The sequence below is a fragment of the Taeniopygia guttata genome, chromosome 17, assembly GCF_048771995.1.
Source record: "Taeniopygia guttata chromosome 17, bTaeGut7.mat, whole genome shotgun sequence".
In the NCBI taxonomy this organism is placed as follows: Eukaryota; Metazoa; Chordata; class Aves; order Passeriformes; family Estrildidae; genus Taeniopygia; species Taeniopygia guttata.
Genome location: NC_133042.1, coordinates 7181793 through 7205816, shown reverse-complemented (window position 1 = coordinate 7205816; position 24024 = coordinate 7181793). Strand labels below are relative to the sequence as shown.

General features: G+C 42.4%; 1 long non-coding RNA gene across 1 annotated transcript; it reads left to right on the top strand.

Moving 5' to 3' along the window:
- The first annotated feature begins 17353 nt into the window (after nt 1–17353).
- On the top strand, nt 17354–23947 carry LOC140685239 (uncharacterized). The gene is made up of 3 exons (XR_012058544.1): nt 17354–17481; nt 17557–17695; nt 23310–23947. It is a non-coding gene; the product is annotated as an uncharacterized lncRNA (long non-coding RNA).
- The last annotated feature ends 77 nt before the right edge of the window (nt 23948–24024 follow it).

The following is a 24024-nucleotide window of genomic DNA, read 5'->3' as shown; positions in this document are numbered from 1 at the left end:
CCACATGTGAATCAGCACTTGCATATCTGGGGCAGGGAGGTTTGACCTGCCAGCTGTTGAATAAATCACAGCACACTCCCCCCAGACCATTAGCATGGAAGAGCACACACCCAAGGGAGACAAGCCAAGGTCATGGCAGTGCACAGGAACAACGAGCCAGAGGAGCTTCTTCCTTTTGGATGGAGTTGGGAGAGCTGTTTATTACAGAGAAAGTGGGACAGCAGAACACAGCAGCTCATCCACACCCTGTGGAGGCACTGGGCTATGACTCTATAGCAAGGCTGAGCTCATGTTTGAGCTCGGCTCTCCCAAACCAGCTCTGGATTAACTTCTTTTTCACTCCAGCAACTAGTTTTCCTCGATGTTATATATGTCTTAAGCAGTAGAAGTGAGATCCAGATCAGGCTTTAAGGGATGGCATTTACATGTTTTTTCTTGTGCTTTTGGTATTAATTTCATATGCAGTGGAAAAGTAATATCCTGTCTGTCACTAGAGAGGAAGAGATGTGCGTGCGTGTATACGCACAGTCACTCCTAACTGTTGAGCTTTTTCACTCAAATTTCGTTTTGGGGAAAATTCCTAAATTAAAATGAAAACCAGACGCAGAAATGACAAATGCGAAATACCAATAAGGCCAAAGCACGAGATGTTTTCTCTTGTTTTCGTAACTCGTGCTCTTTGTGTGTAAGAGTGTATTGCATGGCAACTGCATTCACACTTCCCTTTAATAAAAGATCCAAGCAGATGGACCCACTATTAACGTGTATCCCACAGATTTGCATATTTCATATTCATGCCAAGATGGCACTGAGCTCACATGGGATGAACGAGGCTGATATAAACACAATTGCACCAGATTAATGCAGTGATCAAAGAGTATTGTCCCAGCATCCCCGTTAGGAATCCAGTTTAATATTAGTTATTAATATTGTTAAACTCCTACCGGAGTCAAATTAAGGTCTTCCAAATACAGTCGGACAGGGCTCTTAGGTACTACAAGTTGATGAATATGTTATGAATTCCTGAGAGAGAGGGCTAAGAAACAACATTTGCATCTGAGCTGTGAAGAATCCAACGCTGGAAATGTGCAGACCTCGAGCTTTGGTCCAGCGTGCTGTGTAATTAGGACTCGCTTGAAATTCAGATCTTATCCAAGATCTCTATCTGGGTTTCTCAGAATTCAAGTGCAATCGCTTCTAGTCAGAAGACAAGCCTATCTGTAATATTTCCTCAAATATTAGGCATTACAAAGTGGTATTCTGAAGCCCAAAATATATTTGATCGCATTGTTCTAGTCCATTAATCAAACACTGCACTGTACATACTAATAGAATCAAACATTAGGAAATATTTATGAATGAGCATTGTTGTGACTGCAAAAATTAAACACAGCAGGTTTTAAATACACAAGATCTCAAAAAGGAGAACTTGATTATCTCCTACATTTCTGGTGCCAAATTCAGAGTGAATTTTAAGTGAATCTTAGGTAGATTGTGCTTGAGTAATTTATACCTCCTTGCAGCTCCCTTCAGAGTGTAAATTATACCTGCTCCCACCTCTATTGAACTGTCCCAAGGAAATGAAGGAGCACCAGTTTTGGGGAGAGGCTGTGTATCCACAATGTGATGGTACCTGGGGGGTGTAAAGCTCAACCCCAGCTGTGATATCCCTGATTATGTTCTGCCTCTGCAGCTCTCAGTGGAAATAAACCCTTGCTTACCAAAATGAGCAGTAATGTGATGGTATTTCCGCTGCTTTACCTGGACGTGGTAAAGTCCCTGGGTTGTGGGAGTTTTGTCCCTTACTTCAAAGGGGACAGAATTTTGCTTGTTAGATCCAAAGGCAAGGCATGGCACTGGCACGAGGGATGCAGTAGACCCACAAGCTGTGGCTTTGTCAAGGATAAATCATGTCAAACCAATCTAATTTTCCTGTGGCAGGGCAGCAGGTCTCTGAGAGGGGAGGAGCTGCAGCTTGACTCCAGCCAGGCTTTTGACTCTCACTCATGGGGTGTTCCAGGAGCGAGGTGGGGGAATATGGATGGGGAGAAATGCTGTAAGGTACCAAACCAGCTGGGAAACACACTGAAAACTGTTTTCTCTTTGCTGTCCAAGTGGAAGGATGGCTTGAATACGGTGCTGGAGGGGTCTGTGCAGCTCTGGTATTACTCAATATTTTCATTAGTGACTTGGGTAGTATGGAGGAGACATATTGCAGCTGTTAACAACCAAGCTGAGAGGGGCTGTAAGTGCTCTCAGAGAACAAGAGAAAGATTCAAAAATCTTAACAAACTGAAGAAGCAGGCTGGAAAGAAGAGGTTGATGTTCTACAGGGACAGAAGCAAAGATAAATATATTAAAACTATTGAAATATGTGTCCAGAAATGGCTGCATAGGCAGCATTTCTAAGAGAAAGGGACAATACCATGGACTAGAAATGAACTCTGAGCCAACTGCGGTGCCCTGGTGTGAGCAAAGCAGAGCTGCCACTACTGTACATAAAGAGAGTGTGGTGTGGTACATTGGCACAATGCTCCCATCTCTGCTGGGTGTTGGGGAGGAGCAGTTTTGTCATCAGACTTTCAGAGAAATACAGAAAATGAAAAGAACAGTCTAGAAAATAAACCTCCCAGGAGGGGAAGAACTATGGTCCATTGCCTAAGGCTGATAAAGACACAGTAATAATCTCCCCAAATACAAAAGATGCTACAAAAGTAATGAACTGTTGCTCACAGACAGAATTAGTGGGATTAGACTGCAGTAAAAGTAATTTGGGTTAGACTTTGGGGAAAATGTTCCATCTATAAGAATAGCTGACACCCAGAATAGAGCATCTGAGGAGCCTGTGGAGTTCCTTTAAAACCTCCAGGGATGAACAGGTTAGAGAAACTCTCTTGTCAAGACCAATTTAGGCAGGGTTGATCCTACCCTGGGGGAAGGAGATGGACTAGGTGACCTCTCAAGATGCCTTTTCCTCTTGTCCCCTGTGGCTCTGTGTTTATTTTGTGTGGTGGTGATATTGCGAGGGCGGAGAGCTTGATTCTGCACATTGGGTAAACATTTTACATTTAAATTGGAAAGTCTTGTTTACTTGTCAGTCTGTTGTTGTTTCAGTTTAAATTTTACTAATTTAGGTTGAACACTGAATTATAAATTACAGTGGTGGGTGTATGAGGACTGTCTGAGGAGACAGGTACTGAAACCTACTAATATATTGATCACATTGATTGGAGTGTTTAATTTAGAGTAGCATGTTCCTATTTTTAAATATGTTTAAAAGACCCTTTTAAAAACAGTTTTGTTTTATCGCAGTGCAGGAACTCTCCTTGTCTCTGATAGGTGTGTATCCTCAATCAGGCACAGGGAAAAAAATTATGTTGGCATATAGGGAAGGTGCAGGATGAAACCTTTGCTACCACAATGAAAAGAAACCATCAAATTTTAAATGAAGCCAGGCAGTGGTCTGGCTGCCAATTAATGAACACATTACTGCTAAGTGATAGCTTTAAAAAAAAAAAAAGTTGCTGAGTTCTCATAATGGCTCTTGCTCCCCTTTCCTCCATTTACTGGGAGAGGAGCCCCTCCAGCAGTGGATGCAAAAGTTCAGGGCCTGGCAATGAATTAGGATCCTGGACTGTAAGGGAGTAATTCCTGTGTAATTCCACAAATTAATTTGCTCAGGACCCGGGGGTTAGCACTAATTTTGCACTAAATACCAGGAGAGCTTTAACGACCGCAAATAGCAAGCGCTTCAATTTTTTGCTTCGTCCCATTCGGAAGCCAAAACTGCCAGGTTTACAGTGCCCTCTAGTATCGCTCCGGAGCATTAGCTTCGCTTGGCACCTCCGGAGCTGCCACAGCGCAGAGCATCTCTCAGCGCAGAGCATCTCTCAGCGCAGAGCATCTCTCACTCAGCACATGTGGGAATCCAGAGCTTCCCTCTGGCTGCCCTGGCAGGTCTGGGACCCTAGCAGGGGTCAGGAACCCCCCTGGACAGAGCCCCCAGAGACACTGGCTGTGATCTCTGCCCATGGAAAAGAGTTTTCAATCTTACAGGATGAATTACCAGCTCTGAGTGTTTGATATCAGTAATAATTAAGTGTGGCACAGGTGCAAAAGTAAAATTTTAGGATTCTAGATTAGGGGTTCAAAGGGGACAAGATGGAGGAAATTGGGTGTGCCTTGTCCTTTTTCTCCTTCTTCATGCCCTCCATGTTTCACTGTGGTGCTGGCATTTTTCTGTTGGTTCAGGCTGGGGACACACTGTCCAACGTAGATGACAGATATTGGCACGTTATTGTAAATCCAGCACAGGTAGTTTGTGGTATTTAATGTTTGTAACATCCCACTGAGGGCAGAGCCCCACACGCTGCCCTGCAGGACAGAGCTGCGGCAGGGCAGCAGAACATGTTAGAGATAAACAGAATAAACAACCTTGAAACCAGCACAGACCAATTATGGCTTCTGCTTTGGCAGTGGGGCTGACAGACAGAGACTTTCTACAATCTCAGAATCATCAATACCACAGATTCTGACAAGCACAGAGCATCCCTCGCTCAGCACAGAGCATCCCTCACTCAGCACAGAGCATCTCTCAGCACAGAGCAACCCTCTCTCAGCACAGTTTTCCTGCCGTGCTTTTGCAGCGGGGCTGCCCGGGCTGTGCTCGGCTCTGCTGTAGCCAGCCAAGGTCCTGCCTTTTTGCCTCTTCCAGGAGAAAAAAAAAAAGCATGTGGAGCTCAAAATGCATGCTCTGCTTAGAGGGTTGCAGTCAGCAGGCTGCTTGGAGGAATAAGTTCTTGCCCATGGCAGGGGGTTTGGAAGTAGATGATCATTAAGGTCCTTCCCAACCCAAACCACTCTGTGACTCCTCGTTCAATAGTTTGTGCCAATTTGGCAAAGCCATGTTAATAATAATTTGCCTTGAAAGGGTACTTTGCAGCTGTGGCTGCATAACCACTAACTAGCAAAATGCTGGGCAAGGAGAAGGAAGGACAGAGGAGAAAAACCTGAGTCATATGAAAGCCATTAGACATTAGCCAGGACCACATCCCAGCCAGCCGAGGTCACTTCACACAAGGACTTCTCAGAGCTGCGACCTTCAGCCTTGCACAGATCTCTCCCTGGAACAGATGCAGGAAAATTCCTTGGTGGACCAGGATGTGGCACCTGCTCTAAGAGTGGGAATATTTATAAAGCACCTCTAAAGACTTCCAGATGCTGGAGCAGCCTTTGGAGCCTCCCTGGGTAAGACTGACTTGATGCTGTGCAGGATTTCTGCTGCTCTGAGAGGTGCCTTGGGAAAGGTACCGTTCCCATGGAGGCAGAGGGGAATCTTCAACTCCTGCTTGCCTCCAAACATGCTGTGCCTGCAAGTTCTTCCTCAGAAAACCCTCTTCACAGGAGCTGAACTTGCAGTGATTTGTAAAAAACCTGCCTAGATCGTTATTCTAAGAAATCATCCGAGTTCCTGGCAGTGAGCAAACTGGTCCAGATGATGCCCCTGGTACATTTTCCTTACAGGGAGAACTATTTAAGCAGTGAACTCCAGCAGGCACAATCAAGCTGGTAGGATGTGGAAGTTATAAGGTTTACATTAACTATGGAAATTTAAGAAATGAATTGTTAACATCCATCTTCAGATTTTTCATATCGTTTTCTATGGCTGCTGATGAGATTGTCACGGACAAAAACTGGCATAAAATGGATCTCCTCTAATACCCAGCATGACTGTGCCTGCACTTTCCTTGGAAACATACAGTCAGAGGAGAAAGCTTCCTCTCAGCTTAGGCATTGACTTCTGGTTGCTTCAGTTCCTGGGTTACAACTGGAGTCACTTGAGCCACCTTTTCCCAGTGGCACTGCAGAGATCAAAACCCGGTTAATAGCAACCATTGTTACTTTTTGAGGAGATAAGTAATTCTCCCTGATTTTGAACTGTGTGTGAGGGTATCACACAAATTAAAAATGGGAATATTATATTAAAAAGTAACAAGTGTGTCTAAAGGACAGGAAGAAGGTAGAAAAGTGTTATTAAAATAAAATCGTAGTGAGAGTAAGAGGTGTAAAAGGTACAGAGGAATCATAAGATAAGGCCATTGGTGTGTATCTAAAGGCTGAACTGAGTCTTATTTTTCATTCTGACTTTCAGAAACCAGCCATTTGAGATATTTTTCCTTCTCTTTTGTATTGTAGGTCTATATGCTACATGCAGGTGGGTTTATTTTCCACACTGTCATTGCTAACTGCAGGACAAAACAAAGCATGTACAGGGATAATCTCCATCCCAAACAAGCATTGGCCCTCCATAGCCCTCAGGTTTGTAGCACACTGACAATTTCTGAAGCACAGGTTCTTTTTCATCAAAATATTTCCATACCCTCTCACGAGCTGTGCATTCAGATACTGACCTTTCATTATTGCCAATGTGATTTCCATGCTTGGTGCCACAAGAATCTGAAATAAGAGTTCTGGAGCCTTTCTGCTTTAAATTCTACTTCCTGCAACTGGTGTGCTAGACATGAAGGGCTATCTCATTGTATATGCAATATGTAAGTGGTTTGACAAGGATGTCTCTTTACAGCTCAAGTGGCAGCTCTGGATGGATGGATCAGGGGTCTTGAAAGACACACTACACATCTCTGCATCACTGTTCATAAAAACTTTACCAAGTCTCTCAAATTCCTTGCACAGCAATACAAGCAACTGTCTCAGCTTCTCAAGGGCACTACACCTTTGATAATGAATATATTTAAACAAAAGGGAACAAAAAAAACCCTACCTTTGCTGAATATGATAGAAATGCAGCTTTATACTTTCATATTTCATGGGACATGAAGGTTCATCATTTATTGAAAATAAGATGTGGACCTTCAGTAACATCCTGTCTGGATTTCATTTTCAGAGTGAAATGCCTTTCTGGTAAAATACAAGAAAGTGCTTTTCTCAGACAAAACCTTGTGTTCCAGCTGTGTTGCATTATTCTCCTGACTACTTTCTCCCTTTTGCTGTGCTCTCTGTTATAGCTTATTTTGCCAGCTAAGAAACTTCCTTTGCAAATATATTTTCTCCTTCATATTTAAAAATTATATGGTTCATGTGGGCCAATTTCCATACGCCTTCAGGGACTTCAGATTTACTGTTATTCCTTACCGGCCAAGAGACAAATTAATTTGATTAGAGCTCAACCCTCAAGAGAGAATTTTGAGGGAAGCAGAGTCCAATTAAGGAATACCTGGGGTCAGCTAATGAGTGAACACCCCCCTAAGGAGTATTTTCTCCCTCTTCTATGAGCTGAACTCGCTGTACATGAGCAACATCTCCAGATCCAGATGTCACAGGACTCCTCCATGCAGCAGGAGGGTGAGGTGTGTGCCCCTGGAGAGCTCATGGTCTGCAGTAAAAGGCATGAGGATGAGCTCAACATCAAACCCCAGGCACAAGCACCCAAGGAAGAGCCTAAAAATGATCCCTGACCCCAATTCCGCTGGACAATCAACCAACCAACCAATGCTGGGGACTGGTGACTTTGAATGAGGAATAGAGATGGCAAAGAAGACTTTCTAGCAACTGGGAAAGCAGAATAACTATGATCAGTCTCTGAGGCAGCTCTCTTGCCTGCAGTACCTCTCTGACATCCAGGCTAAATTGTGCCATGGATGCATTCCCTGTGGATGAGGGTGAGCCCATCTAATCAATGGGCTGCACCCACAGCACCTTGCAAAGTGATATTTGCTGTTCTCACAGCTTGCAGGAGTGCTGGGTCAGTGGCTGGAGGACAAATGTCAATGGAAAACTTCTGTGCTGCAAAACATTGTTTGGGTGGCTCAGAAGTTCCGTTTCCTCAGAATAAATATCAGATTAATGCAGGGGGATTTGACTGGAGGCATCACACTCTGGGGGATGCTGTCTGTAAGATAAGATATGGAACTAAAGTGTACTTGTAACACCTACAAGTAATATTTTAACAATTCAGCAACAACTTTGTAAGGAAGGTTATTAGCTGGACAGGACAAAGCAATTTCAGCCTGAGTAGCTGAGTTCTCTCACTATGAATGTTGCCCCTGCATTTTTATATCTGTATAATATTCCTGACTTGATTTCTTGCATGGTGTTTCTATGCATTATTAAATTCCCACTATTTTCCACTCCAGAAATTGCTGCATTTAGATTTAGGTGAAATTTTGGTGGAGAGGTTAAGCTGCAAAAATGCTATGTAAGTGCAAACTATTAATTACTACTTCTGTATTTTTAAGCTCAGAACCCATGGCTGCAGGAATGAAGTTGGTGCTTTGGCTCTCTAAGTTACTGAATACTCGTTCTCTCCCTTTGGAAGAGCAACTTACTCTCCCTCTTTTCTCATTTTCTTCTCTCTTTTTTTTTTTTTTTTTTTTTTTTTTTCTTTTTTTTTTGCCTAGATGCAATGATCAGATTGTTTGTCCTCTTTCTCACTGTGAATTGTCACCTAAACACTGAAAGATGGCCTGGGAGATTTGTTCAGAAGATTAGCATCTCTTCCCAGAGCTGTCCCCAGCTGTATTCACACTTATAAATCCATGGGAAGGACCCTAAAGAGCGATACAGAACATGATGATGCAACAAGCCAGGAGACACACACACACAAAAAAAAAGAATAGCCTGCTAAGAGGACAAAGCTAATCAATACTAATAGCAAAGCTGAAGATTTTAAAAGCCTCTCAATGAAGTCAAGCACAATGTTACCAGGCAGTCAATGAAAAATGAAGTGTGCCTGCAGAGAGGCTGGGGGCAGGTCAGACAGAGAGCAGATGCTGTTTTGGGAGGGTCTTGGCTGGGTCAGTTCCCCTGGATGCCCTCACCCCCAGTGACCCAGCCAGGCTGGTTGACAGGGGAGAGCAGTGATGGGCATCCAAACACAGCCACCGCATCAGCCAGCCCAGCTGCAGCCAGAGGAGGGTGTGGAAGTCATAGAATCACAGTCACAGAGTGATTTGGGTAGGAAGGGACCTTAAAGATCATCTCATGCCAACCCCCTGCCAGGGCAAGGGTACCTTCCACTCAGCCAGGCTGCTCCAACCTGGCCTTGAACACTTCCAGGGCTGGGGCAGCCACAGCTCCTCTGGGCAACTTGTGCCAGGGCCTAACCCCTCACAGGGAAGAATTTCCTCCTAATATCTAATCTAAACCTACTCTCTTCCAGTTTGAAGACATTCCCCCTTGTCCTACCACCAAATGCCCTTGTCAAAACAGCCTGAGAGGACAGAGCATCTCTTTGCCCTGTGCGTCAGCACTGGTGCCTGGCTGTGAGCTGCCTGTGAGGAGGAGGAAGGTTGCTCAGCTGCTGTAGGTCTGCCAGTCCTTGGCCCCTCTACAGAAACTGCTACAAAAGCAGAAAATCACTTCAGCCAGAGCTAAAGGCAGCAGCAGTGCTGTGGAGCTGCGCTGGGATCGTTAGGGTGGTTAATATTCAGCAGGCATATTGCTAAAAAGGCAGTGCATGCTAAGGAAAGAAGCAGCAAACCCCAGGGCTGCACACAGGTCCTTCTGGCAGAGATATCAGCAGTGACAATGTTGTTTGTACAACAGACAACTTGTATCCCCTAAGAGCAGACCCACTGCCATGCCACATCTCGCTGAGGTCATGGTTGTGAAAGCAGCCCTGAGTAACATGGGCCATCTGTAAGCCCATGAAATAGTGATTAAATGCTTGTTACTGCTTTACTGGTCCTCAGATGACTTCTCTACTTTGGCACAAAATATTCTGGTCAAGCTCATGATGTGGCTTTGGTCAGGGGTCCAATATAAATGGCACTAACCAGTACCCAAGCCTGCACATCCATGTACAGACATACATTTTGCAAGAAGTCTCATTTAGTTCATAAATAAAAAAAGACCTTAAGGAACTCTTTCATAAGGCCTCCAGCTGAAGAGAAAGGCTGTCTGTCATCATCAATGCAAGGTGGCTGTAACAGGAAATTTTCAATGTGTATAGAGACTCTGTAGTCCAAAATGTGTTATCAGGCAGAAACCCCAAATCCCTGTAAAGGGCCACCTCTTGCTATAATGCAGGTCTTTTCTATAATAGAGTCAGCTCTGATGTAGGACTATTGCTGCACTGCAAGCTGCAGTAAATATTAATGTGTGAAGCTGGATGCCACCTCTATTTCAGGATGGAGGCAAAAGCCAGCCTGATGGAGGAAGACTTGCAGTCCTGCCAGGGAGCTGGTGCATTCCCAGGGCTTTTGGTAAGAACCTTTTTTCTTTGGAGTGATTGGATCCTGCATTTCTCTAAAGAATCACCAACCTCTCCATTTTACTCTCTAAGAAAGGCATGAAGTGTGTCTGTGCTTGGGGCTGTGCCTTGGGGGAGTGATATTTGCACTTCATGCTGTGTTCATTGGAAAACTGCCCTCGTGCCAGTCCAGCATTTTGTAATGCAGCCCCCAAGGTCATTCTCTGCCAGGTGATGAGTCTGATGTTAAAATCCCAACATCTACCACCTTGCAAAGAGATTCTGATTGCATTTGTTTCTCACGGTGCAATTACTCCACAAAGAAAACTAAATATGGATATAGCTGTGTGCTTTATCTATATCTTATAAACTAATCCTTTCCTTTTCTTGCCTGCATCAAGACAATGTTTAAATAACTCACCTAAGCATGTGTCTATGAGTAGTATTACCAGACCAAACATCTGAATGTATACTTGTCCTTAAACATAATATTATTCTAAACATAGGGATATAAATGTAAGTAAATATTATACTAAATATTCATGTTTACTATCCCATGCAACAATAGTTGATTAAATATTTACTAGCCCACTTACCTGTGCTCTTGTGGGCATAGCTGCCTAACTACTTATGCTACAGAGTGTTTTTGTGGTTGATTAAAATGCAGTTGTGTGTACATTTGCAATGTTTGGCAGGCCTGGTTAAACAGCCACTTACAGAAACAAGCAGTGGATGTTACTCCTTTAAAAAAAATTAAGTTTCTTATTATAGACCCTGCAACATTCATGAAGATGTTATTAGTGGCATGCTAGGTACCTGAGGAGCAGCAGGTTGGTTTTGAAGTGTTGGGATGCCCACACAGTGTTACTCTGCAAACAAAAACCCCCAGGCATGAGAAGCAGCCTCTGTTTGTAATGAGTCCTGATTATCAGCTTCAGCTCACAACGCAGGGGTGAAATAGAACTATTTTCCTTTCACAGAAATGTATGTTTCTGTTCAGGAATAATCATGTTAGGTCAGGAGACAGAAAAGAATTGGAGGAGTATCCCAATATTTTCTTCAGCAGAAAATGGAACAGCCGGGCAAATGGGAGCCAGTCCCATATCACAGACTGAAGAGGGAAGGGGTTATATACCCCCACTGCAGGAGGATTCAGGCAGCATTTAGTGTTTATTCCACCCTTGTTCAACTTGCTGCTCTCCAGGCAAGCACTGCTGCTGCTGTTCACTCAATATATTCCAGCAGAAGCAATTTGCCTGCAATTAGTCAGCACTGCAACTGAGTTCCTGGGCAATCTCCAGTGGCAGTGAGCACAGCTCCTTACTCCCCCTGCTCTCTCTCTAAGCAATTTCCACACCCTCGTGATGCACAACAGAAGATGACCAACCCTACTTTTTGAAAAGTCACTGTAAAAAACTCCTAACAGAAGTAAGTGCTTTAGTTCAGGTTTAATGGTAAAAAGTTACTTAAAAACCTTGTTTGTGAAACTCACTGAGAACTAAATTATCTACAGGATTCCAACAGAGATGAAGAAGGAGAGCAAGCTCTTAGATTTTATGGTAGATTCTAAGCAAATAACCTTAAAGGCTAGAGGTTGATGTGGTTGCAATGTCTTTTACTTGAAAGAAATTAGCTCTTCTAGGTCAAAGCTGAACTTCATGGCAGGTTGTTATGCTGGAAAACATCTGGTCAACCACCCCACAACCACGTAGCATCAGCCAGAAGGGCTGAGCAAGGTGAACTTTTGAAGGGAGAAGAGACTGCAATGAACACAAGAAAAAAAATCTCAAAAGAAAGCCATTAAGTGCTTTTTCATCCTAACTAAGTTCATTGTGAAGAGTGGTTGGGAAAAGGGGTAACATGAGACCTTCTTATTGAAAAAAAAAATATTGATTGTTAGGAATCAATAGCATTAAAAAGCTGTGTCTTAAGCACCAAGCTTTGAAGGCCTCCACAAGCTTTTCCGTTCCCTGTCTGTTCTCCTGCCAAAACTTTGATAGATTCAGCCTGCAAACCAGCAAATGCAGTGATTCGATGGTGGCCAATATATATTAAAAAAATTAAGGTGTCAAGCATGAATTTTATTACATCTGCAATCAGATGTACTTCCTTCAGTCAGCTCATCTGCAATTAAGTCCAGCTGTTCTCAGTGGAAAGGACTCTTCCAAGGAAATTGCTGTAAAATTTAATGGGAGAATTTTCCTTGGTGCTTAGTTGTAAATATTGTTTTCCTAATAGGCTTGTAAAGGGCTTTGCTTTTTCATTCAATAGGCACAAGATCTGTAATTTTTCAGGCATTAGAAAATGAATAGATCAGTGATAGAGCTCATAAAACTTATACAAAGCTTCTTATTGTATAGCAGCAGAAAGAGCTTTAATAACTTGAAGAAGAGGCTTTTGAATTTATTTCTTTTTTGCTCTGCATAGGTTTTGTTTACATTGAAGGGCTATTTTTTAACTGACACATCAGACAGTTTGATCGATATCCCTTATTGGGTTTCTCGTACCTAGAATTGGGTATGACAGCCAGAGAGGGGCACCAGATTGCAGACTTCAGAGGCTGATCCTTCATTTCAATATTGCAGTGAAACATCCCACAAGGACCAAAATATTGCACCACGAACCCAGGGCACTGCAGTGCTTCCGTTTGCTGTCCCAAAATCCTCTTCAGTCTTTAAGCAAATGACGAATATTACAAACTTTTTTATCTCCTACTGTGTCCAAAGAGCATCTCTTTCCTTTTTACCACTTAGGCAAATCTTGGACGTGTTTTTCCTCTCTTGCAGCAATCTTTCAGCAACATTTTCAATCTGTGTGCTTCTGTCACTTCAGGAGAACAGTGCCTAAAATAAAACAGTGAGATTTGAAATTATTGGCATTATTTTAAGATGTAATGCTGAAGCATTAAATATAACAAAATGAAACTATTTTGAGGGGAAATGTTTAGACATGAATGATAGCAAATGGTGTTACTGTGGATTTATTTTCACCCAACCAGAATCAGACTCCTTCTCTAATGATGAAATATGACCTGGCTCTTGCAGAGAGAGTAATTTGTTAATTTGTTTAATGTTGTTCTCTGAGCAGGAAAGCCTTGCAAGAGAAAGAATTCAGAATGGACCTAAGGTGCAAATTATTCTGGGGGACAAAATGAAGCCACTTGTTATTCTTTAAGACACTGATCATATTCTTTCTCTGGTAGCTGTGAATACTGAGGAGAAAACAACTCTGGTCAAAAGCTGCATTATCACTGTTATATTGGTTTGCAATGAAAGAGGTGAAATTATCTATCAACAAAACCCTTCTGCTGAGGCAGTGGAAGTCTTTTTACTAGTACAGTTTATTTGAAGAGCAGGAATAAGCTATACAGTAGGAGAAATATCCTTTTGCTAGTATACCCATATAGCTACCTTGGCAAGTGTTCATGGCTTAGACTCCCATCTCCCATGTCTGCAAATAGCAAGAGTTATCTGGCACAGTTTGGAACAGTTCTCCAAAATAGTGTAGCAGAGAAAGTTACAGAGGAAATATCTGCTGAACATGTATGTTCCTGTGTGCAGGCTTCAGAATAGACTGATAAACCTGTTCAGAGATTAATCAAAAGGATTTGGATCAGGAAATGACAAGACAGCCAGAGCTGCAGAGGAGTGCAAGATTGGGTCTCTGTAGAAGAACACCTTTCACAGAAGTTGTCAGAAAAAGAACCTCAGAAGCTCCTTAACAAGCTAATTAACAAGGAAGAAGAGAAGTGCTAGAATACTGTCAGGCTCATACATGAGGTGCACCTGTGTATGTGTTTTATTTGTGTAGTTTGTTTGGCTTTGTTTAAGCCATTGCCTCTAGAATAGGGTCTGTGATTTTCATCTTGATGCAGTTCCTGCAGTAGCAGTGTTTGGGGGTTTTGCTGTTGTCTGAATTAATCTGCTGGGTGTCCCCAGCCACAAGCACTAGAACAGCTCCCCATGTTCAAGCCAGTGCTTGTGTCTCTATCTCCTAACCCATGTGGGAAATAGCTAAAAAATGGACCCAAAGTCAAGGTGGGAATTGTGGATAAATGGCATCAACAGGATGAAAAAACTGCAAATAGCACAGAGGCACCATTGTCTGTTCATTCACTCCAGATCTTTGGGTGCCTCTTTTCCAGCTTATATTTAAAACTTACACCTGATATATAGGAACTTTAAAGGTATCTGGGTCACATTTCAGCCAGTACCTGAAGGGAAGCAAACCCAAAATCACCCTTTAGCTCCATAACAGAGCAGCTGCTGTAGGAAGCTGGAGATCTGGTTCTGCCTGCTCCCAGCATTAAATCCCTTTATGGTTTGTGAGTAGTGATCCATCAGGAGGTGCATGACAGCTTCTGGAGAAAGCTTTCTTGGTCCCTGAAGGATTCAAACATTATTCAGCCATCAAATTCACAGCCTCTGTATCAGCATTTACCGATGTATTTGGCTTAAGTGAAGAAGAGCATATATAGAAGTCTGGCTCTGTTTAAAATACTAGATAGTCTGTGATCGAGTACTGAACTACTTGAGAAAATGCAGGTTCTACCTTGCATCTAAATGTTTTGTTGTTTTTTTCCCCTTCAGCTTCACTCTCTACTCAGAAGATGACCAGAATTAATCTCTGTGTCTTAAGTATAAAAATTGGTCATGGAACTTTGGAGGCTGGAGTGCTCCAAAGTCTCAGGATAACACTTTCCATTCTCTTTGGGCTTCAAAAGGCAGAAAGAGTCTTTTCATGATGTGATGGGCATCCTCATGGGAGCACAAGAGAGCATCTTCACCCCGGGAGATCATGGGAGGTTTGCTTTAGGGACCTGACTGGCAGTTCCTACTTTTCACAAAACAGCTGTCCCTCTGGTACCTGAAGTTTTGATTTGCATCCAATGTCTTGAACTCAGCTCTGGAACACCTTGTAGACTGAGCTACATGGGGAAATAGCATTTGTGAGCTGTTCCCTTTGTCCACCAGGAAGTGACATGCATCTACACACAAGTTATCTTCTAGCAGCCTGTCTCACCACTTAGAGGGAAATAATTAGACAGCCTGGGAACGAAAACAAGACTGCTTGGCACCTCTCTTGTCCACTCCTTTTGCATTTGCTGCTGCAGTTCTGAAGCACCACAGCCAAGTCCCTGCGCACAGGATCAATAGCAGAAAAGATAGATCTGTTGGAATTGACTACAGGCTGTTCTGTCACTAAGTGACGATGAAAAATGATCACTACTTGAATACACTGCATTTTTATCTTTAAATCTTTCAATAGAAGTAGCATCAATAACAGAGCACTAAATAATCTCCAGATAGAAGGAAAATCTTTCTTTTTTTCTTCTTTTTTTTTTTTAATGAGAGGGAAGATGGATGTCACTTTTCTTGGAGGCCTTAAATACTGAAGTATGGAATTAGATCTGCAAATTCCAGGAAGCGATTGTCTGTTTAGACAAACTATGTCTCATTTTAGGAAAGACTGGCTGGATTCTGCTTGAAAACATTGCTCAATTCCATATCACCAATGCACCAGGGTAACTCTAAGTGGAATATGCAGAAAGAAAATAAATAAGGATTTTTTTTTTCATGTTCCTTTGGGGATAATATATCTCTCTGAATTGGATACACCTGCCAGAGATGGCCTTTCTTAGCTTTAAAATATGTCTGACCTTTCCCTGAGCTAACTGGATGCAGTTTACCATATTGGCCCAAGCATAAAGCAAAGTCTTTTTCGCATAATAGCCTTTGGAAACAATCCAATCCGTTCTGTATCCACTGCCCACGCCACACATCCCAACCCTGTGGGCACTGTCTGCTGGCACAGAGGTGTGGCAGCGGGCAGGCACCGACAGCGCACAGTCCTGCGTGTGGCTTTTGGGTTTGCTGCTCTCCATGGGGCAGGACCCAAAAGGGCTGACACTGCCTGGGGGTGCTGGAAGCTCTGTGGCCCCACTGTGAGGGCATCTGCCTTGCTTCTGTCCTGACAAAAGGAAGCTGGGTTTTTGTTTGAAGCCAGTTTGGTTCCACCTCATCCGCCGCCTCCGCTACCTCCAAGTGTTGATGTCCCTTTCATTATGAGACAGCAAGGAACACCCTGCTGCCTTTGACATCAAACTGGTTAACTTTTATTTTCCCCTCATGTAGGATGCTTTCCACAACAGTGTCTAAGGAATTAGAAGATTCTGGGTAAATCCAGTCCAGTGGCAATTTGAGCAGTGTCAGCTGGGTTGTGGTAACATGTTGAGCGCTGCAGTGACTCATGGATGCTTGGTGCTCTTTTTGGATATGTGTGTTGCACCCAAAAGCCCCTCCAGAGACAATGGTTGTAGACTCTGTGAATGGGGCTCTGTTTAGATGCCCTGCACAGTCCAGAGTAGGGTCTTGAAGGAGGCAGCAGTGGTGTAGAAGGGCTTATTGATTGAAAACTCCTTTTATATGTACACCAAGTTTAGTTCAAGCTGCTTTCCCGAGTAAAGGTCAAGATGAAGTAATGAATTTCTGAAACGTTAAAGTTCTGAATATTCCAGAACATTGCTTTATTCTGCCTGTTTTGTCTGGGTATCTGTTAAAAAGTTTGGCTGTCTGTCCTCTTTGATGGGTTGATGAACGATAGTGAGTGTGGAACAGCTTGAAGTAAATACTGGTCCGTGCAATTGCTAGAACTGCTTGACTCATCTGGAAAACAGCAGCTTTCCATGCCCTCATTCAACCTCAAGCATATTTGACTATATTTACTTTTGTTGTTGGCCTCCTCTTTTGACAGATAGAGAAGAAAAAGGGCTTGCAAGAGAAGCAGTAAAGAGTAAAAAACTCAACCTTATTGTTTCAGGATGGTTGGTGCTTTAAGGGGAAATCAGCCAAGTTTCATCTGTTAAAAGTCCTGCTGAGATTGATTGGTGTATGGAGAGGTGATTATAAAAGCCAGCAAGTAGCTTAATTAGGATGGAGAGTTATGAGAAGTAGCTTGGCTTTTGTGAGAAGTACTGGAGCAAATGACTCTTGGCAAGTGGCTGGTGGTATGGGGAAAGCTAAGCTCAGGAGTTAGAGGATTGTTGCTTGGCATGCTGCATTTGTATTTAGAAGTAATAAAGCTGAGGACTGCCAAACACATGCTTGAATCTGGTTCATGTCAGGACTTACTGTCCTGAGATTACATTTTGCACAAATAATATTTACTAATCAGGGACTTGAGAACTCTCTGAACTTGTCTCAGGGATTTTTACTGTGTCAGGCTTTTTAACGAGCCAGGGGAAAAGCAGCCTCGGCTATTCCAGGCTGCAGGTGAGAGTTTGCTCCTGGCAAGAAGAAATGCCATATACTGTACCATGAACTTCATCATATTTAATCTCTTAACAGTGGGTACAGTGCCATCTAAAACTTCCCTGTGCCTGAGCAACGAAGAGCAAGAGCTCCTGGATGTCTCAAGCAGGTATTGAACGACCATCACGCTCCGAGCTTCCCCTCGCCTGCTGCAAAATCCCTCTGCAAGAACCTGGTAAGGAGGAGAATGGAGCATTATGTATTCAACAAATTCTGCTGACTGCTGCTAGGCAGTGAGGCTGGAATGATTGTGCCAGATCCTGATCTTTCATGATAATGGAAGTGGAATTTTCCCCTAAGCAAGCCAGTATCAGAGAGAAAACCCAGGGGACAAGAGACAGCATTTGAAAATACAGCCTAGGCATTAAAAAAAAACCCAAAACAAAAAGGCTTTAACTAGTTAAATTACAGAATACACAAATATCCCAGAATTATGTAAAATCCTGATCCTGCAGTCTTTGAGTGGGGAAAACAATGTTTAACTGACTCTAATACTGCAGAATCATCAGTATAGACAAGAAGAAACAACTGGGTCATTCTGTCTCAGCCACTTGCATATTGAAGAACTACTTGTCTGTTCTTGCTATTATTTCATCCCTGCTAATGTCTTATTTAACCTGCTCAGGATAGTTGTGATTTTGCAAATATGCAGAATAGATTAAATTTTAACAACATCATTTAAAAATACATATTTGTGCAGATTTTTCAAAATGACTGGGATCTGAATGTGTAGGGCAACAGAACACGAATCAAAGCCCAATTTAAAGGAAGTACGTTTTGAGCAGGCATCAACAGATAGACTGAGAAGCAAGGCAAAAGCATAGGGGTTTTTTTTAGATGTTGAGTGGACTAAATGCAATGTGAATTTATCTGCAAGCCATCTGTGATTTCTGGTATTTTTTGGTGCCTTCACAGCTCTAATTTTAAGCAGTTCTGTAGCCTTTAAATAATGGTACTTTCTTCCCATTTGGTTTTACAGCAGATTCCCCATTTGATTATTGAATGTTTAAAGAAAAGAATTAACTGAGCTCTCTGCAGATTGCACACATACAGAATAAAACAGCAGCCTTTTTTTTTTTTTTTGCAAGTAAAATTTGACATATTTTGGGACAGAATTCCTCATGTATAAAATAACACCATGAGATTTGCTGGGTATGGTTTACTTTTTGTATTTTGCTTTACACTTCTCATGTAAATTGGGTGCTGGGATAAGGTGTTAAGTTGACATCTCCAAGGAACCAAATTCCAGAAGCACCACAACACAACAGCAGATCTCTTTCAATTTTCTTAAAACTGGTATCAAGAGTACCTGTTTCATCAGGCAAGAGGGAATCCAAGAGTCATAGTCCAGCCAGCCCTTGGTGGTTCTGCAGACAATTCTGGATTCTCTGAGTGTCATGGGGACACTTTATAACCACAAACTGAAAGAAAGCACTCTGGCTATTCAGCCACCAAAAAAATTGTAGTTCCTACAGTTACAGAGACCCCCTAAGGGGACAGAGGCCTCCAGGTCTGTTTTCCATTCCACATGATGTGGGAGAAGATCCTTTTGAATGTGAGCCTGGTCGCCTGAGAGCATGAAACAATAGGAAGCTAACTCTATTCATCCCACAGGAAATCTGATGATAACTACATCATTGTCAACTCAGTTCATTATTTCACTGTTACTTCTGGCAGGAGTGTTCAGATAAGATTTTTGCTCACTATTGTTGGATATAGTGGGGGATTCAGGGAACAATAGGAAAGAAATAGCACTGAAAAGCAAGTCTCCTCCACATCTGAAAATGTCTTGCCATTCCAGCCTTCTCTAAAGGGAGGCAGGACTCATTCCCTTCTCTTGGCAGAAGCCTCAAACATGAGTCGATAACCCCTCAGCTTCTCTTCTGTTTCAATAATGCATCGTGTAGTAAACTCTGTGGCTAATTGAAGACTGAAAACCTGAAAGAAATTAATAGGAATGTAAAAATAGCAAGAACATCTTGCCAATTGCGTTATTGAGCATCACAATTATTTGAACAACAAGAACAAAAAAATCAGTTTATTATATTTATCTGAAGTGCTGTCAAGAATGTAGCAATGAAGTATAAAGAAATGAAGAGGTTCTGGTGATGAATATCAGTCCAGCTTGCCATAAAATAAATATCAGCATTTATCTCTGTCAGAAGAAGATAAAGATAATTTCTTATGTTATAAGTTATTTCAAATATTGAGCCCTGTTCGGATGTTTTGTGAGAAATTATCTGCACTTGCTTTGAAACCCAATAGTGGCCATTAATTGTCTCTCCTGACAACAAAATTAATTTCTTTTAAATGAGAATGCATTTCTAATTGGACACTTTCTTCCCTAACAAATTGTTTACAGTACCTCTGCAAGAATTCTGAAGTCATCCCTTTGCTTTGATGTTGCTGATTAATTACAGCCCACGTGGTTCTTAGAAGCTGCAATTTGAGTAACATACTTTGCTGTGAAATGTTCATCTTAATTACCCACTCCCCCAGCCAAGCTTCTTCTTGAGAAGGGAGCTGAACTTCTCTTGCTGCACATTGTGATGCCAGGCTGGATTGTTACTTTTTACCCCTCCCTTCTCTCCAAGTGAGTTCAGAGCTTATGTATGTTCCGAGACTGACAGCACCCAAAATGAAATTCTCTCTTTAGCCACAGAACAGATCCAGAACTGGCAGCTCAGAGCAGCTTTCCCTCTCCCATCTCATAGTGTCTCTGCTCGGCATGGAGCAGCACTGATGGGGAGAACTGAGCTGCCTGGAGCATCACAGTGTTAGCACAGGGGTCTGCCACAGCTAATTAGCCAGGCTGAGATACAGGGTTAATTAGTGTGGGCAGAATGCTGCACTAAGGGAGCACCTCTCTGTATGACACTGAGTTGTGCCATGTGGATATACCCCCTTTGCTTTAAATGTGATTTTTTTTTTTTTTTTTTTAGTGGGAGATCACCAGGTCCTTGAACTTCTGAGATACCAGTTCTGCTGCTTGCTCAGGTGTGGAAACCTGCCCATATCGAGCCACCCAGATAATTTTGCAGGAGCCCACTCAACAGCTGTCAGATAATAAGATTTTTGGATGTGCCGAACATCAGCTGGATTCTTCTTGCTTTTATGTTTTATTAATGATTTTAAGGCAAGAAGATTTTTATCAGTACCTTGGAGATATCCTGGTTCCACATATTTTCTCTCCATAATGCCCCCTTACAATGCACCTATAATGAAGATGAAGTGAACATACTGCCTTGGCTTGGGCAAGCTGCCAGTTAAGGAATTTTGCTTAAAAGAAACGAGCAACATCGGCACGGCAATGCCCTACAAATGAGCACACAAAATGATGCAGCCTTTTCCTTCTAGATGTGGCAAAGCAGGAGGAGGAATAACAAGAGGAAAAGGAGCTCCTGCTCTCTTCTTCAGCCATTATCTGTAGGTGTTGAAGCAGTGCCTGCCTTAACTCCCCACGGAGCCAGTGGAGCTCTGAGTGCTCTGAATTGCCTGTTGTCTGTTCAGGAGGACTTGGCTCCTCATTTATGCAAGAAAAAGCAGATCCCTGGAGCAAAAAATTGTGAATGCCCTCCTTTGAGTTTCTAAGGCAAAGCTATGTGGTGCACTTTGTTCTATAGGGGCAAGTTCCAAATGGTTCCTTATATATTTATGGGTTTGTTTTTAGGCCACTGTTTTGTAATTTTAAAAATAGTAAAACAACTGTCAAACCTTTTTTGCTGTTCCAAGTAGGATGTGAAATTAGAACTCCTTGCATTTGGGCACCACAATGACAGGGCTCTTGGAAATAATTAAGTGCTGTACTGACATGTAAGAATATATGTTTTAAAATAGTAACTATTAAATGGAAAAGAATAATCCATTTCCAAGTGATAACACATAAAATAAGTTACAGGCATCTGCAATGTGCATCAAGAGTCTGAACTTTGTATTTGGAAGAAAAAAAAAAATGTCAAGCAGGAATGATCTCTAAGCAAGTATTCCCTTATAACACAGTATTTTCTTGATCAATATATTTTAGTCCAAAGAAAGGTATTTTATGTTTAAAATAACTAGCATTACAGATCCATAAACTGTTTAGGTTGCTGGTCTGGCTGAGATAGTCATGTCCTTTCTGCCTCTGGCTGCTTTGCTTTGATTCAGTATTTTTTAGCACAAAGAACTATTCCTACCTTGTTCCTATTCACCTTACTAAGTGTGCTCAGTCCATTGCTGATTCTTTAAAGCACACTGCCATGTATTTCACTGGCTGTGTAGGCTGAACTCCATTGCTTCAGCCCATATTGCTTCCAGGTTTGCTTTACCCCAGTGCTCAGATAGAGCAGCATCCCTAAGCTCAAGAGGAACCGCAGCCCTTTCATTTTCTCATTCTTCATGCTAAGTAATAGGGTTTCACTTTCCAATACCTCACATGGTGCTCTGAGAACATTTAATTGATTGGATACAATTTTCAGAATCCATCACTTGACAGAAAAGTGTCACTGAGTGGAAGGCAAAGCTTCGCTTCACTTGGCCACTGACACCTCGGCTGTTCCTTGTTGTATTCATTTCCATTTTACACATAGAAAAAGAAAGATCACCCCGGCCAAAGAATCTGTGGATTTTGCTTACTGAATTTAATTAATACCTTTAAGAAAGGGGTTGTTATTTACTTTAGAAGCTGAGAAAACAAAGGACCCATCCCTGTGCTGCAGTTTACTCTGTGTGGAGTGACTATTGGCCTGTGCAGTGCTTCATTTACTTTAGCTCTATTTATTTTAGCTGCATTTTGAGGGTGAAAAGAGCTGGCAGTGGCATAGGAAACACAAGCAGCTCCTACAAAATCAAACCAGTACTGTTCAGTGCTGTGAAAGCACTCCTGAACTTTGCAGTGATTTGCAAAGATTGGGTAACGAGGGCCTTGTTTCAGCAGTAATCACAACTGAAATATAGAAACACAGAATCACAGGCTGGTTTGGGTTAGAAAGGGCCTTAGAGGTCATCTGATATCACCCCCTGCCATGGGCAGGGACACCTTTCACTGCACCAGGCGGCTCCATCACCAAAACAGGAATTATAACATGGGACCTGCATATCTCCAGTCACCCAGGACCATCAGGAGGATGGACGTGCTCTTGCCTGCATCATACTCAGTGCAGTTATTGCAGCAGGACTGGAGTCAATGCTTCCCATTCCAAATGGTTTTATTTCTGGTTCTGTGCCTGGGAAACACCCTACAGATCCACAGAACATCCAAAGGAGGGAATAAACCCTGCAAGTACCTCATTGTGGTCTGCCGCTTCCACAAGAGGGGAAATGGAGGTGCAGGCACTGATTGCTTCTCTCTGGTGATCAGTGACAGGACCTGAAGGAATGGAATGGAGCTGTTCCAGGGAAGGTTTAGATTGGATTTAGGAAAAGGCTCTTCCCCAGAGGCTGCCAGAGCTCCAGGAGCATTTGGAGAAGAGGGGACATGGTGGGATGGTTGGAGTGTCCGTGCAGGACCAGGGGCTGGGCTGGATGATCCTGGTGTCCCTTCCAGCTCAGGATATTCTGTGATTCTGTAATTTTGTCAGTCCAGGCAGCTGGACATGGCATGGGGCAATGTGGTTTAGGGGTTACGGTAGTAGTACTGGGTAGATGGTTAGAATTGATGATTTACAGATTCACAGAACATTCCGAGCTGAAAGGGACACACCAGGATCATCAAGTCCAACTCTCAAGTAAACGACCCACACGTGAACCCACAATCTTGGTGTTATTAACGCCATGTTCTATCCAACTGAGCTAATCCCATGATTTCACAGGTCTCTTCCACCCTTGCCGACTCCGTGATTGTCGACATATGAAAAGAAAATCAACATTGTGAAAAAGGCATATTTTATGATCGGCTTTTCGCAAATGTTACAATGAATATTATACGTATAATGTTAGAAAGTTATGCTGTTTTAATTCTCTTACGTAGTGTGTTAAATGTAGTTTTAAGTTACAACATAATGTTAAAATAGAAACTCTGCGATGTAGGGTTTTTTTACTAGCTCAAGGAAGAGACGAGATAATCAAGAAATTCTTCACACAGAGATGTCAGCGAAGGGGGCCCATAAAAAGTTACTGCCTCCTTATCAGAAAAGACAAACATTCTTCCACCTTCTCTCCATCTTTGTGGAACCAACAAGATTAAGGAGAAGAAGTTGACAAAACCCAAAAAAGTTCTTAATTTGCAAGGAATTTATGCATCATGTATGAGACATGTAAATATGCAACAGGCTGTTGCTTTTAAGGTTATTCCTTTGTTCACAAAGTATGCTTTTTGCGACTTAGTGTCCAAGGGCATCCAGACGTCTGTAATTCTTTGGAATTGTCCTATCTCTAAACTTTACTACTCTAATTGTATGATTATTTTTATAACCATCTTATTATTATTAAACTTTTAAAATTTCAAAAACCAAGCGGTCGGCGTTTTTCCACACAGTTTTTTTTAAATAAAATCCCGCCGTAGCGATCAGCAGCCATCCTCCCCTG